We start from the raw sequence: 13,162 nt of genomic DNA, 5'->3' as shown, positions 1-13,162 counted from the left end.
GAAAATTTTCATGAAAAGATTTCGGCTTCAAAAAAGTTGAAAATTTTCATGACAGCATTTCGGTTTTAAAAAAGTCGAAAATTTTCATGAAAAGATTTCGGCTTCAAAAAAGTTGAAAATTTTCACAAAAAGATTTCGGCTTCAAAAAAGTTGCACATTTTCATGACAGGATTTCATCTTCAAAAAAGTTGAAAATCTTCATGAAAAGATTTCGGCTTCAAAAAAGTTGAACATTTTCATGAAGTATTTCGGCTTTAAAAAAGTTGAAAATTTTCATGAAAAGATTTCGGTTTTAAAAAAGTCGAAAATTTTCATGAAAAGATTTCGGCTTCAAAAAAGTCGAAAATTTTCACAAAAAGATTTCGGCTTCAAAAAAGTTGCACATTTTCATGACAGGATTTCGGCTTCAAAAAAGTTGAAAATCTTCATTAAAAGATTTCGGCTTCAAAAAAGGTGAAAATTTTCATGAAAACATTTCGGATTCAAAAAAGTTGAGCATTTTCCTGAAAAGATTTCGGCTTCAAAAAAGTTGAACATTTTCATAAAGAATTTCGGCTTCAAAAAAGTTGAAAATTTTCATCAAGAATTTCGGCTTTAAAAAAGTCGAAAATTTTCATGAAAAGATTTCGGCTCCAAAAAAGTTGCAAATTTTCATGAAAAGATTTCGGCTTCAAAAAAGTTGAAAATTTTCCCAAAAAGATTTCGGCTTCAAAAAATTTGAAAATTTTCATGACAGGATTTCGGCTTCAAAAAAGTTGCACATTTTCATGAAAACATTTCGGATTCAAAAAAGTTGAGCATTTTCATGAAAACATTTCGGCTTCAAAAAAGTTGAGCATTTTCCTGAAAAGATTTCGGCTTCAAAAAAGCTGAAAATTTTCCTGAAAAGATTTTGGCTTCAAAAAAGTTAAAAGTTTTCATGACAGAATTTCGGCTTCAAAAAAGTTTGAAATTTTCATGAAGAATTTCGGCTTCAAAAAAGTCGAAAATCTTCATGAAGTATTTCGGCTTCAAAAAAGTTGAGAATTTTCATGAAAAGATTTCGGCTTCAAAAAAGTTGCACATTTTCATGACAAGATTTCGGCTTTAAAAAAGTCAAAAATTTTCAAGAAGTTTTTCGGCTTCAAAAAAGTTGAAAATTTTCCCAAAAAGATTTCGGCTTCAAAAAAGTCGAAAAATTTTCATGACAGCATGTCGGCTTCAAAAAAGTTGCATATTTTCATGACAGGATTTCGGCTTTAAAAAAGTTTAACATTTTCATGAAGAATTTCGGCTTCAAAAAAGTTGAACATGTTCATGAAGAATTTCGGCTTCAAAAAAGTTGAAAATTTTCATGACAGCATTTCGGCTTCAAAAAAGTTGAAAATCTTCATGAAGTATTTCGGCTTCAAAAAAGGTGAGAATTTTCCTGAAAAGATTTCGGCTTCAAAAAAGTTGAGCATTTTCCTGAAAAGATTTCGGCTTCAACAAAGTTGAAAATTTTTATGATTAGATTTCAGCTTCAAAAAAGTTGAACATTTTCATAAAGAATTTCGGCTTCAAAAAAGTTGAAAATTTTCATCAAGAATTTCGGCTTTAAAAAAGTCGAAAATTTTCATGACAGCATTTCGGTTTTAAAAAAGTCGAAAATTTTCATGAAAAGATTTCGGCTTCAAAAAAGTTGAAAATTTTCATGACAGCATTTCGGTTTTAAAAAAGTCGAAAATTTTCATGAAAAGATTTCGGCTTCAAAAAAGTTGAAAATTTTCACAAAAAGATTTCGGCTTCAAAAAAGTTGCACATTTTCATGACAGGATTTCATCTTCAAAAAAGTTGAAAATCTTCATGAAAAGATTTCGGCTTCAAAAAAGTTGAACATTTTCATGAAGTATTTCGGCTTTAAAAAAGTTGAAAATTTTCATGAAAAGATTTCGGTTTTAAAAAAGTCGAAAATTTTCATGAAAAGATTTCGGCTTCAAAAAAGTCGAAAATTTTCACAAAAAGATTTCGGCTTCAAAAAAGTTGCACATTTTCATGACAGGATTTCGGCTTCAAAAAAGTTGAAAATCTTCATTAAAAGATTTCGGCTTCAAAAAAGGTGAAAATTTTCATGAAAACATTTCGGATTCAAAAAAGTTGAGCATTTTCCTGAAAAGATTTCGGCTTCAAAAAAGTTGAACATTTTCATAAAGAATTTCGGCTTCAAAAAAGTTGAAAATTTTCATCAAGAATTTCGGCTTTAAAAAAGTCGAAAATTTTCATGAAAAGATTTCGGCTCCAAAAAAGTTGCAAATTTTCATGAAAAGATTTCGGCTTCAAAAAAGTTGAAAATTTTCCCAAAAAGATTTCGGCTTCAAAAAATTTGAAAATTTTCATGACAGGATTTCGGCTTCAAAAAAGTTGCACATTTTCATGAAAACATTTCGGATTCAAAAAAGTTGAGCATTTTCATGAAAACATTTCGGCTTCAAAAAAGTTGAGCATTTTCCTGAAAAGATTTCGGCTTCAAAAAAGCTGAAAATTTTCCTGAAAAGATTTTGGCTTCAAAAAAGTTAAAAGTTTTCATGACAGAATTTCGGCTTCAAAAAAGTTTGAAATTTTCATGAAGAATTTCGGCTTCAAAAAAGTCGAAAATCTTCATGAAGTATTTCGGCTTCAAAAAAGTTGAGAATTTTCATGAAAAGATTTCGGCTTCAAAAAAAGTTGAAAATTTTAATTAAGTATTTCGGCTTCAAAAAAGTCGAAAATTTTCATGAAGAATTTCGGCTTCAAAAAAGTTGAAAAATTTCATGACAGCATTTCGGCTTCAAAAAAGTCGAAAATCTTCATGAAGTATTTCGGCTTCAAAAAAGTTGAAAATTTTCATGAAAAGATTTCGGCTTCAAAAAAGTCGAAAATCTTCATGAAGTATTTCGGCTTCAAAAAAGTTGAAAATTTTCATGAAAAGATTTCGGATTCAAAAAAGTTGAAAATTTTCATGAAAAGATTTCGGATTCAAAAAAGTTGAAAATCTTCATGAAGTATTTCGGCTTCAAAAAAGTTGAGAATTTTCATGAAAAGATTTCGGCTTCAAAAAAGTTGAACATTTTCATGACAAGATTTCGGCTTTAAAAAAGTTGAAAATTTTCATGATAGGATTTCGGTTTTAAAAGAGTCGAAAATTTTCATGAAAAGATTTCGGCTTCAAGAAAGTTGCAAATTTTCATGAAAAGATTTCGGCTTCAAAAAAGTTGAAAATTTTCCCAAAAAGATTTCGGCTTCAAAAAAGATGAAAGTTTTCATGAAAAGATTTCGGCTTCAAAAAATTTGAAAATTTTCATGACAGGATTTCGGCTTCAAAAAAGTTGAAAATTTTCATGAAAACATTTCGGATTCAAAAATGTTGAGCATTTTCCTGAAAACATTTCGGATTCAAAAAAGTTGAGCATTTTCCTGAAAAGATTTCGGCTTCAAAAAAGTTGAAAATTTTCCTGAAAAGATTTTGGCTTCAAAAAAGTTAAAAGTTTTCATGACAGAATTTCGGCTTCAAAAAAGTTGAAAATTTTCATGAAGAATTTCGGCTTCAAAAAAGTTGAAAATCTTCATGAAGTATTTCGGCTTCAAAAAAGTCGAAAATTTTCATGAAACGATTTCGGATTCAAAGAAGTTGAAAAATTTTCATGAAAAGATTTCGGATTCAAAAAAGTTGAAAATCTTCATTAAAAGATTTCGGCTTCAAAAAAGGTGAAAATTTTCATGAAAACATTTCGGATTCAAAAAAGTTGAGCATTTTCCTGAAAAGATTTCGGCTTCAAAAAAGTTGAACATTTTCATAAAGAATTTCGGCTTCAAAAAAGTTGAAAATTTTCATCAAGAATTTCGGCTTTAAAAAAGTCGAAAATTTTCATGAAAAGATTTCGGCTCCAAAAAAGTTGCAAATTTTCATGAAAAGATTTCGGCTTCAAAAAAGTTGAAAATTTTCCCAAAAAGATTTCGGCTTCAAAAAATTTGAAAATTTTCATGACAGGATTTCGGCTTCAAAAAAGTTACACATTTTCATGAAAACATTTCGGATTCAAAAAAGTTGAGCATTTTCATGAAAACATTTCGGCTTCAAAAAAGTTGAGCATTTTCCTGAAAAGATTTCGGCTTCAAAAAAGCTGAAAATTTTCCTGAAAAGATTTTGGCTTCAAAAAAGTTAAAAGTTTTCATGACAGAATTTCGGCTTCAAAAAAGTTTGAAATTTTCATGAAGAATTTCGGCTTCAAAAAAGTCGAAAATCTTCATGAAGTATTTCGGCTTCAAAAAAGTTGAGAATTTTCATGAAAAGATTTCGGCTTCAAAAAAAGTTGAAAATTTTAATTAAGTATTTCGGCTTCAAAAAAGTCGAAAATTTTCATGAAGAATTTCGGCTTCAAAAAAGTTGAAAAATTTCATGACAGCATTTCGGCTTCAAAAAAGTCGAAAATCTTCATGAAGTATTTCGGCTTCAAAAAAGTTGAAAATTTTCATGAAAAGATTTCGGCTTCAAAAAAGTCGAAAATCTTCATGAAGTATTTCGGCTTCAAAAAAGTTGAAAATTTTCATGAAAAGATTTCGGATTCAAAAAAGTTGAAAATTTTCATGAAAAGATTTCGGATTCAAAAAAGTTGAAAATCTTCATGAAGTATTTCGGCTTCAAAAAAGTTGAGAATTTTCATGAAAAGATTTCGGCTTCAAAAAAGTTGAACATTTTCATGACAAGATTTCGGCTTTAAAAAATTTGAAAATTTTCATGACAGGATTTCGGCTTCAAAAAAGTTGAAAATTTTCATGAAAACATTTCGGATTCAAAAAAGTTGAGCATTTTCCTGAAAACATTTCGGATTCAAAAAAGTTGAGCATTTTCCTGAAAAGATTTCGGCTTCAAAAAAGTTGAAAATTTTTATGATTAGATTTCAGCTTCAAAAAAGTTGAAAATTTTCCTGAAAAGATTTTGGCTTCAAAAAAGTTAAAAGTTTTCATGACAGAATTTCGGCTTCAAAAAAGTTGAAAATTTTCATGAAGAATTTCGGCTTCAAAAAAGTTGAAAATCTTCATGAAGTATTTCGGCTTCAAAAAAGTCGAAAATTTTCATGAAACGATTTCGGATTCAAAGAAGTTGAAAAATTTTCATGAAAAGATTTCGGATTCAAAAAAGTTGAAAATCTTCATGAAGTATTTCGGCTTCAAAAAAGTTGAGAATTTTCATGAAAAGATTTCGGCTTCAAAAAAGTTGCACATTTTCATGACAAGATTTCGGCTTTAAAAAAGTCAAAAATTTTCAAGAAGTTTTTCGGCTTCAAAAAAGTTGAAAATTTTCCCAAAAAGATTTCGGCTTCAAAAAAGTCGAAAATTTTCATGACAGCATTTCGGCTTCAAAAAAGTTGAACATTTTCATGAAGTATTTCGGCTTTAAAAAAGTTGAAAATTTTCATGATAGGATTTCGGTTTTAAAAAAGTCGAAAATTTTCATGAAAAGATTTCGGCTTCAAAAAAGTTGAAAATTTTCACAAAAAGATTTCGGCTTCAAAAAAGTTGCACATTTTCATGACAGGATTTCGGCTTCAAAAAAGGTGAAAATTTTCATGAAAACATTTCGGATTCAAAAAAGTTGAGCATTTTCCTGAAAAGATTTCGGCTTCAAAAAAGTTGAACATTTTCATAAAGAATTTCGGCTTCAAAAAAGTTGAAAATTTTCATCAAGAATTTCGGCTTTAAAAAAGTCGAAAATTTTCATGAAAAGATTTCGGCTCCAAAAAAGTTGCAAATTTTCATGAAAAGATTTCGGCTTCAAAAAAGTTGAAAATTTTCCCAAAAAGATTTCGGCTTCAAAAAAGTTGAAAATTTTCATGACAGGATTTCGGCTTCAAAAAAGTTGAAAATTTTCATGAAAACATTTCGGATTCAAAAAAGTTGAGCATTTTCATGAAAACATTTCAGCTTCAAAAAAGTTGAACATTTTCATAAAGAATTTCGGCTTCAAAAAAGTTGAAAATTTTCATCAAGAATTTCGGCTTTAAAAAAGTCGAAAATTTTCATGAAAAGATTTCGGCTCAAAAAAAGTTGCAAATTTTCATGAAAAGATTTCGGCTTCAAAAAAGTTGCATATGTTCATGACAGGATTTTGGCTTTAAAAAAGTTGAAAATTTTCATGAAGAATTTCGGCTTCAAAAAAGTTGAAAATTTTCATGAAGTATTTCGGCTTTAAAAAAGTTTAACATTTTCATGAAGAATTTCGGCTTCAAAAAAGTTGAACATGTTCATGAAGAATTTCGGCTTCAAAAAAGTTGAAAATTTTCATGGCAGCATTTCGGCTTCAAAAAAGTCAAAAATCTTCATGAAGTATTTCGGCTTCAAAAAAGTTGAGAATTTTCATGAAAAGATTTCGGCTTCAAAAAAGTTGCACATTTTCATGACAAGATTTCGGCTTTAAAAAAGTCAAAAATTTTCAAGAAGTTTTTCGGCTTCAAAAAAGTTGAAAATTTTCCCAAAAAGATTTCGGCTTCAAAAAAGTCGAAAATTTTCATGACAGCATTTCGGCTTCAAAAAAGTTGAACATTTTCATGAAGTATTTCGGCTTTAAAAAAGTTGAAAATTTTCATGATAGGATTTCGGTTTTAAAAAAGTCGAAAATTTTCATGAAAAGATTTCGGCTTCAAAAAAGTTGAAGATTTTCACAAAAAGATTTCGGCTTCAAAAAAGTTGCACATTTTCATGACAGGATTTCGGCTTCAAAAAAGTTGAAAATCTTCATGAAAAGATTTCGGCTTCAATAAAGGTGAAAATTTTCATGAAAACATTTCGGATTCAAAAAAGTTGAGCATTTTCCTGAAAAGATTTCGGCTTCAAAAAAGTTGAGCATTTTCATAAAGAATTTCGGCTTCAAAAAAGTTGAAAATTTTCATCAAGAATTTCGGCTTTAAAAAAGTCGAAAATTTTCATGAAAAGATTTCGGCTCCAAAAAAGTTGCAAATTTTCATGAAAAGATTTCGGCTTCAAAAAAGTTGAAAATTTTCCCAAAAAGATTTCGGCTTCAAAAAATTTGAAAATTTTCATGACAGGATTTCGGCTTCAAAGAAGTTGAAAATTTTCATGAAAACATTTCGGATTCAAAAAAGTTGAGCATTTTCATGAAAACATTTCAGCTTCAAAAAAGTTGAGCATTTTCCTGAAAAGATTTCGGCTTCAAAAAAGCTGAAAATTTTCCTGAAAAGATTTTGGCTTCAAAAAAGTTAAAAGTTTTCATGACAGAATTTCGGCTTCAAAAAAGTTTGAAATTTTCATGAAGAATTTCGGCTTCAAAAAAGTCGAAAATCTTCATGAAGTATTTCGGCTTCAAAACAGTTGAGAATTTTCATGAAAAGATTTCGGCTTCAAAAAAGTTGCACATTTTCATGACAAGATTTTGGCTTTAAAAAAGTCAAAAATTTTCAAGAAGTTTTTCGGCTTCAAAAAAGTCAAAAATTTTCAAGAAGTTTTTCGGCTTCAAAAAAGTTGAAAATTTTCCCAAAAAGATTTCGGCTTCAAAAAAGTTGAACATTTTCATGAAGTATTTCGGCTTTAAAAAAGTTGAAAATTTTCATGAAAAGATTTCGGTTTTAAAAAAGTCGAAAATTTTCATGAAAAGATTTCGGCTTCAAAAAAGTTGAAAATTTTCACAAAAAGATTTCGGCTTCAAAAAAGTTGCACATTTTCATGACAGGATTTCGGCTTCAAAAAAGTTGAAAATCTTCATTAAAAGATTTCGGCTTCAAAGAAGGTGAAAATTTTCATGAAAACATTTCGGATTCAAAAAAGTTGAGCATTTTCCTGAAAAGATTTCGGCTTCAAAAAAGTTGAACATTTTCATAAAGAATTTCGGCTTCAAAAAAGTTGAAAATTTTCATCAAGAATTTCGGCTTTAAAAAAGTCGAAAATTTTCATGAAAAGATTTCGGCTCCAAAAAAGTTGCAAATTTTCATGAAAAGATTTCGGCTTCAAAAAAGTTGAAAATTTTCCCAAAAAGATTTCGGCTTCAAAAAATTTGAAAATTTTCATGACAGGATTTCGGCTTCAAAAAAGTTGCACATTTTCATGAAAACATTTCAGATTCAAAAAAGTTGAGCATTTTCATGAAAACATTTCGGCTTCAAAAAAGTTGAGCATTTTCCTGAAAAGATTTCGGCTTCAAAAAAGCTGAAAATTTTCCTGAAAAGATTTTGGCTTCAAAAAAGTTAAAAGTTTTCATGACAGAATTTCGGCTTCAAAAAAGTTTGAAATTTTCATGAAGAATTTCGGCTTCAAAAAAGTCGAAAATCTTCATGAAGTATTTCGGCTTCAAAAAAGTTGAGAATTTTCATGAAAAGATTTCGGCTTCAAAAAAAGTTGAAAATTTTAATTAAGTATTTCGGCTTCAAAAAAGTCGAAAATTTTCATGAAGAATTTCGGCTTCAAAAAAGTTGAAAAATTTCATGACAGCATTTCGGCTTCAAAAAAGTCGAAAATCTTCATGAAGTATTTCGGCTTCAAAAAAGTTGAAAATTTTCATGAAAAGATTTCGGCTTCAAAAAAGTCGAAAATCTTCATGAAGTATTTCGGCTTCAAAAAAGTTGAAAATTTTCATGAAAAGATTTCGGATTCAAAAAAGTTGAAAATTTTCATGAAAAGATTTCGGATTCAAAAAAGTTGAAAATCTTCATGAAGTATTTCGGCTTCAAAAAAGTTGAGAATTTTCATGAAAAGATTTCGGCTTCAAAAAAGTTGAACATTTTCATGACAAGATTTCAGATTCAAAAAAGTTGAGCATTTTCATGAAAACATTTCGGCTTCAAAAAAGTTGAGCATTTTCCTGAAAAGATTTCGGCTTCAAAAAAGCTGAAAATTTTCCTGAAAAGATTTTGGCTTCAAAAAAGTTAAAAGTTTTCATGACAGAATTTCGGCTTCAAAAAAGTTTGAAATTTTCATGAAGAATTTCGGCTTCAAAAAAGTCGAAAATCTTCATGAAGTATTTCGGCTTCAAAAAAGTTGAGAATTTTCATGAAAAGATTTCGGCTTCAAAAAAAGTTGAAAATTTTAATTAAGTATTTCGGCTTCAAAAAAGTCGAAAATTTTCATGAAGAATTTCGGCTTCAAAAAAGTTGAAAAATTTCATGACAGCATTTCGGCTTCAAAAAAGTCGAAAATCTTCATGAAGTATTTCGGCTTCAAAAAAGTTGAAAATTTTCATGAAAAGATTTCGGCTTCAAAAAAGTCGAAAATCTTCATGAAGTATTTCGGCTTCAAAAAAGTTGAAAATTTTCATGAAAAGATTTCGGATTCAAAAAAGTTGAAAATTTTCATGAAAAGATTTCGGATTCAAAAAAGTTGAAAATCTTCATGAAGTATTTCGGCTTCAAAAAAGTTGAGAATTTTCATGAAAAGATTTCGGCTTCAAAAAAGTTGAACATTTTCATGACAAGATTTCGGCTTTAAAAAAGTTGAAAATTTTCATGATAGGATTTCGGTTTTAAAAAAGTCGAAAATTTTCATGAAAAGATTTCGGCTTCAAGAAAGTTGCAAATTTTCATGAAAAGATTTCGGCTTCAAAAAAGTTGAAAATTTTCCCAAAAAGATTTCGGCTTCAAAAAAGATGAAAGTTTTCATGAAAAGATTTCGGCTTCAAAAAATTTGAAAATTTTCATGTCAGGATTTCGGCTTCAAAAAAGTTGAAAATTTTCATGAAAACATTTCGGATTCAAAAAAGTTGAGCATTTTCCTGAAAACATTTCGGATTCAAAAAAGTTGAGCATTTTCCTGAAAAGATTTCGGCTTCAAAAAAGTTGAAAATTTTTATGATTAGATTTCAGCTTCAAAAAAGTTGAAAATTTTCCTGAAAAGATTTTGGCTTCAAAAAAGTTAAAAGTTTTCATGACAGAATTTCGGCTTCAAAAAAGTTGAAAATTTTCATGAAGAATTTCGGCTTCAAAAAAGTTGAAAATCTTCATGAAGTATTTCGGCTTCAAAAAAGTCGAAAATTTTCATGAAACGATTTCGGATTCAAAGAAGTTGAAAAATTTTCATGAAAAGATTTCGGATTCAAAAAAGTTGAAAATCTTCATGAAGTATTTCGGCTTCAAAAAAGTTGAGAATTTTCATGAAAAGATTTCGGCTTCAAAAAAGTTGCACATTTTCATGACAAGATTTCGGCTTTAAAAAAGTCAAAAATTTTCAAGAAGTTTTTCGGCTTCAAAAAAGTTGAAAATTTTCCCAAAAAGATTTCGGCTTCAAAAAAGTCGAAAATTTTCATGACAGCATTTCGGCTTCAAAAAAGTTGAACATTTTCATGAAGTATTTCGGCTTTAAAAAAGTTGAAAATTTTCATGATAGGATTTCGGTTTTAAAAAAGTCGAAAATTTTCATGAAAAGATTTCGGCTTCAAAAAAGTTGAAAATTTTCACAAAAAGATTTCGGCTTCAAAAAAGTTGCACATTTTCATGACAGGATTTCGGCTTCAAAAAAGGTGAAAATTTTCATGAAAACATTTCGGATTCAAAAAAGTTGAGCATTTTCCTGAAAAGATTTCGGCTTCAAAAAAGTTGAACATTTTCATAAAGAATTTCGGCTTCAAAAAAGTTGAAAATTTTCATCAAGAATTTCGGCTTTAAAAAAGTCGAAAATTTTCATGAAAAGATTTCGGCTCCAAAAAAGTTGCAAATTTTCATGAAAAGATTTCGGCTTCAAAAAAGTTGAAAATTTTCCCAAAAAGATTTCGGCTTCAAAAAAGTTGAAAATTTTCATGACAGGATTTCGGCTTCAAAAAAGTTGAAAATTTTCATGAAAACATTTCGGATTCAAAAAAGTTGAGCATTTTCATGAAAACATTTCAGCTTCAAAAAAGTTGAACATTTTCATAAAGAATTTCGGCTTCAAAAAAGTTGAAAATTTTCATCAAGAATTTCGGCTTTAAAAAAGTCGAAAATTTTCATGAAAAGATTTCGGCTCAAAAAAAGTTGCAAATTTTCATGAAAAGATTTCGGCTTCAAAAAAGTTGCATATGTTCATGACAGGATTTTGGCTTTAAAAAAGTTGAAAATTTTCATGAAGAATTTCGGCTTCAAAAAAGTTGAAAATTTTCATGAAGTATTTCGGCTTTAAAAAAGTTTAACATTTTCATGAAGAATTTCGGCTTCAAAAAAGTTGAACATGTTCATGAAGAATTTCGGCTTCAAAAAAGTTGAAAATTTTCATGGCAGCATTTCGGCTTCAAAAAAGTCAAAAATCTTCATGAAGTATTTCGGCTTCAAAAAAGTTGAGAATTTTCATGAAAAGATTTCGGCTTCAAAAAAGTTGCACATTTTCATGACAAGATTTCGGCTTTAAAAAAGTCAAAAATTTTCAAGAAGTTTTTCGGCTTCAAAAAAGTTGAAAATTTTCCCAAAAAGATTTCGGCTTCAAAAAAGTCGAAAATTTTCATGACAGCATTTCGGCTTCAAAAAAGTTGAACATTTTCATGAAGTATTTCGGCTTTAAAAAAGTTGAAAATTTTCATGATAGGATTTCGGTTTTAAAAAAGTCGAAAATTTTCATGAAAAGATTTCGGCTTCAAAAAAGTTGAAGATTTTCACAAAAAGATTTCGGCTTCAAAAAAGTTGCACATTTTCATGACAGGATTTCGGCTTCAAAAAAGTTGAAAATCTTCATGAAAAGATTTCGGCTTCAATAAAGGTGAAAATTTTCATGAAAACATTTCGGATTCAAAAAAGTTGAGCATTTTCCTGAAAAGATTTCGGCTTCAAAAAAGTTGAAAAATTTCATGACAGCATTTCGGCTTCAAAAAAGTCGAAAATCTTCATGAAGTATTTCGGCTTCAAAAAAGTTGAAAATTTTCATGAAAAGATTTCGGCTTCAAAAAAGTCGAAAATCTTCATGAAGTATTTCGGCTTCAAAAAAGTTGAAAATTTTCATGAAAAGATTTCGGATTCAAAAAAGTTGAAAATTTTCATGAAAAGATTTCGGATTCAAAAAAGTTGAAAATCTTCATGAAGTATTTCGGCTTCAAAAAAGTTGAGAATTTTCATGAAAAGATTTCGGCTTCAAAAAAGTTGAACATTTTCATGACAAGATTTCGGCTTTAAAAAAGTTGAAAATTTTCATGATAGGATTTCGGTTTTAAAAAAGTCGAAAATTTTCATGAAAAGATTTCGGCTTCAAGAAAGTTGCAAATTTTCATGAAAAGATTTCGGCTTCAAAAAAGTTGAAAATTTTCCCAAAAAGATTTCGGCTTCAAAAAAGATGAAAGTTTTCATGAAAAGATTTCGGCTTCAAAAAATTTGAAAATTTTCATGTCAGGATTTCGGCTTCAAAAAAGTTGAAAATTTTCATGAAAACATTTCGGATTCAAAAAAGTTGAGCATTTTCCTGAAAACATTTCGGATTCAAAAAAGTTGAGCATTTTCCTGAAAAGATTTCGGCTTTAAAAAAGTTGAAAATTTTTATGATTAGATTTCAGCTTCAAAAAAGTTGAAAATTTTCCTGAAAAGATTTTGGCTTCAAAAAAGTTAAAAGTTTTCATGACAGAATTTCGGCTTCAAAAAAGTTGAAAATTTTCATGAAGAATTTCGGCTTCAAAAAAGTTGAAAATCTTCATGAAGTATTTCGGCTTCAAAAAAGTCGAAAATTTTCATGAAACGATTTCGGATTCAAAGAAGTTGAAAAATTTTCATGAAAAGATTTCGGATTCAAAAAAGTTGAAAATCTTCATGAAGTATTTCGGCTTCAAAAAAGTTGAGAATTTTCATGAAAAGATTTCGGCTTCAAAAAAGTTGCACATTTTCATGACAAGATTTCGGCTTTAAAAAAGTCAAAAATTTTCAAGAAGTTTTTCGGCTTCAAAAAAGTTGAAAATTTTCCCAAAAAGATTTCGGCTTCAAAAAAGTCGAAAATTTTCATGACAGCATTTCGGCTTCAAAAAAGTTGAACATTTTCATGAAGTATTTCGGCTTTAAAAAAGTTGAAAATTTTCATGATAGGATTTCGGTTTTAAAAAAGTCGAAAATTTTCATGAAAAGATTTCGGCTTCAAAAAAGTTGAAAATTTTCACAAAAAGATTTCGGCTTCAAAAAAGTTGCACATTTTCATGACAGGATTTCGGCTTCAAAAAAGGTGAAAATTTTCATGAAAACATTTCGGATTCAAAAAAGTTGAGCATTTTCCTGAAAAGATTTCG

This window comes from Labrus mixtus, chromosome 6 (assembly GCF_963584025.1).
Source record: "Labrus mixtus chromosome 6, fLabMix1.1, whole genome shotgun sequence".
NCBI lineage: Eukaryota > Metazoa > Chordata > Actinopteri > Labriformes > Labridae > Labrus > Labrus mixtus.
Note: the sequence above shows the minus strand (reverse complement) of the source record.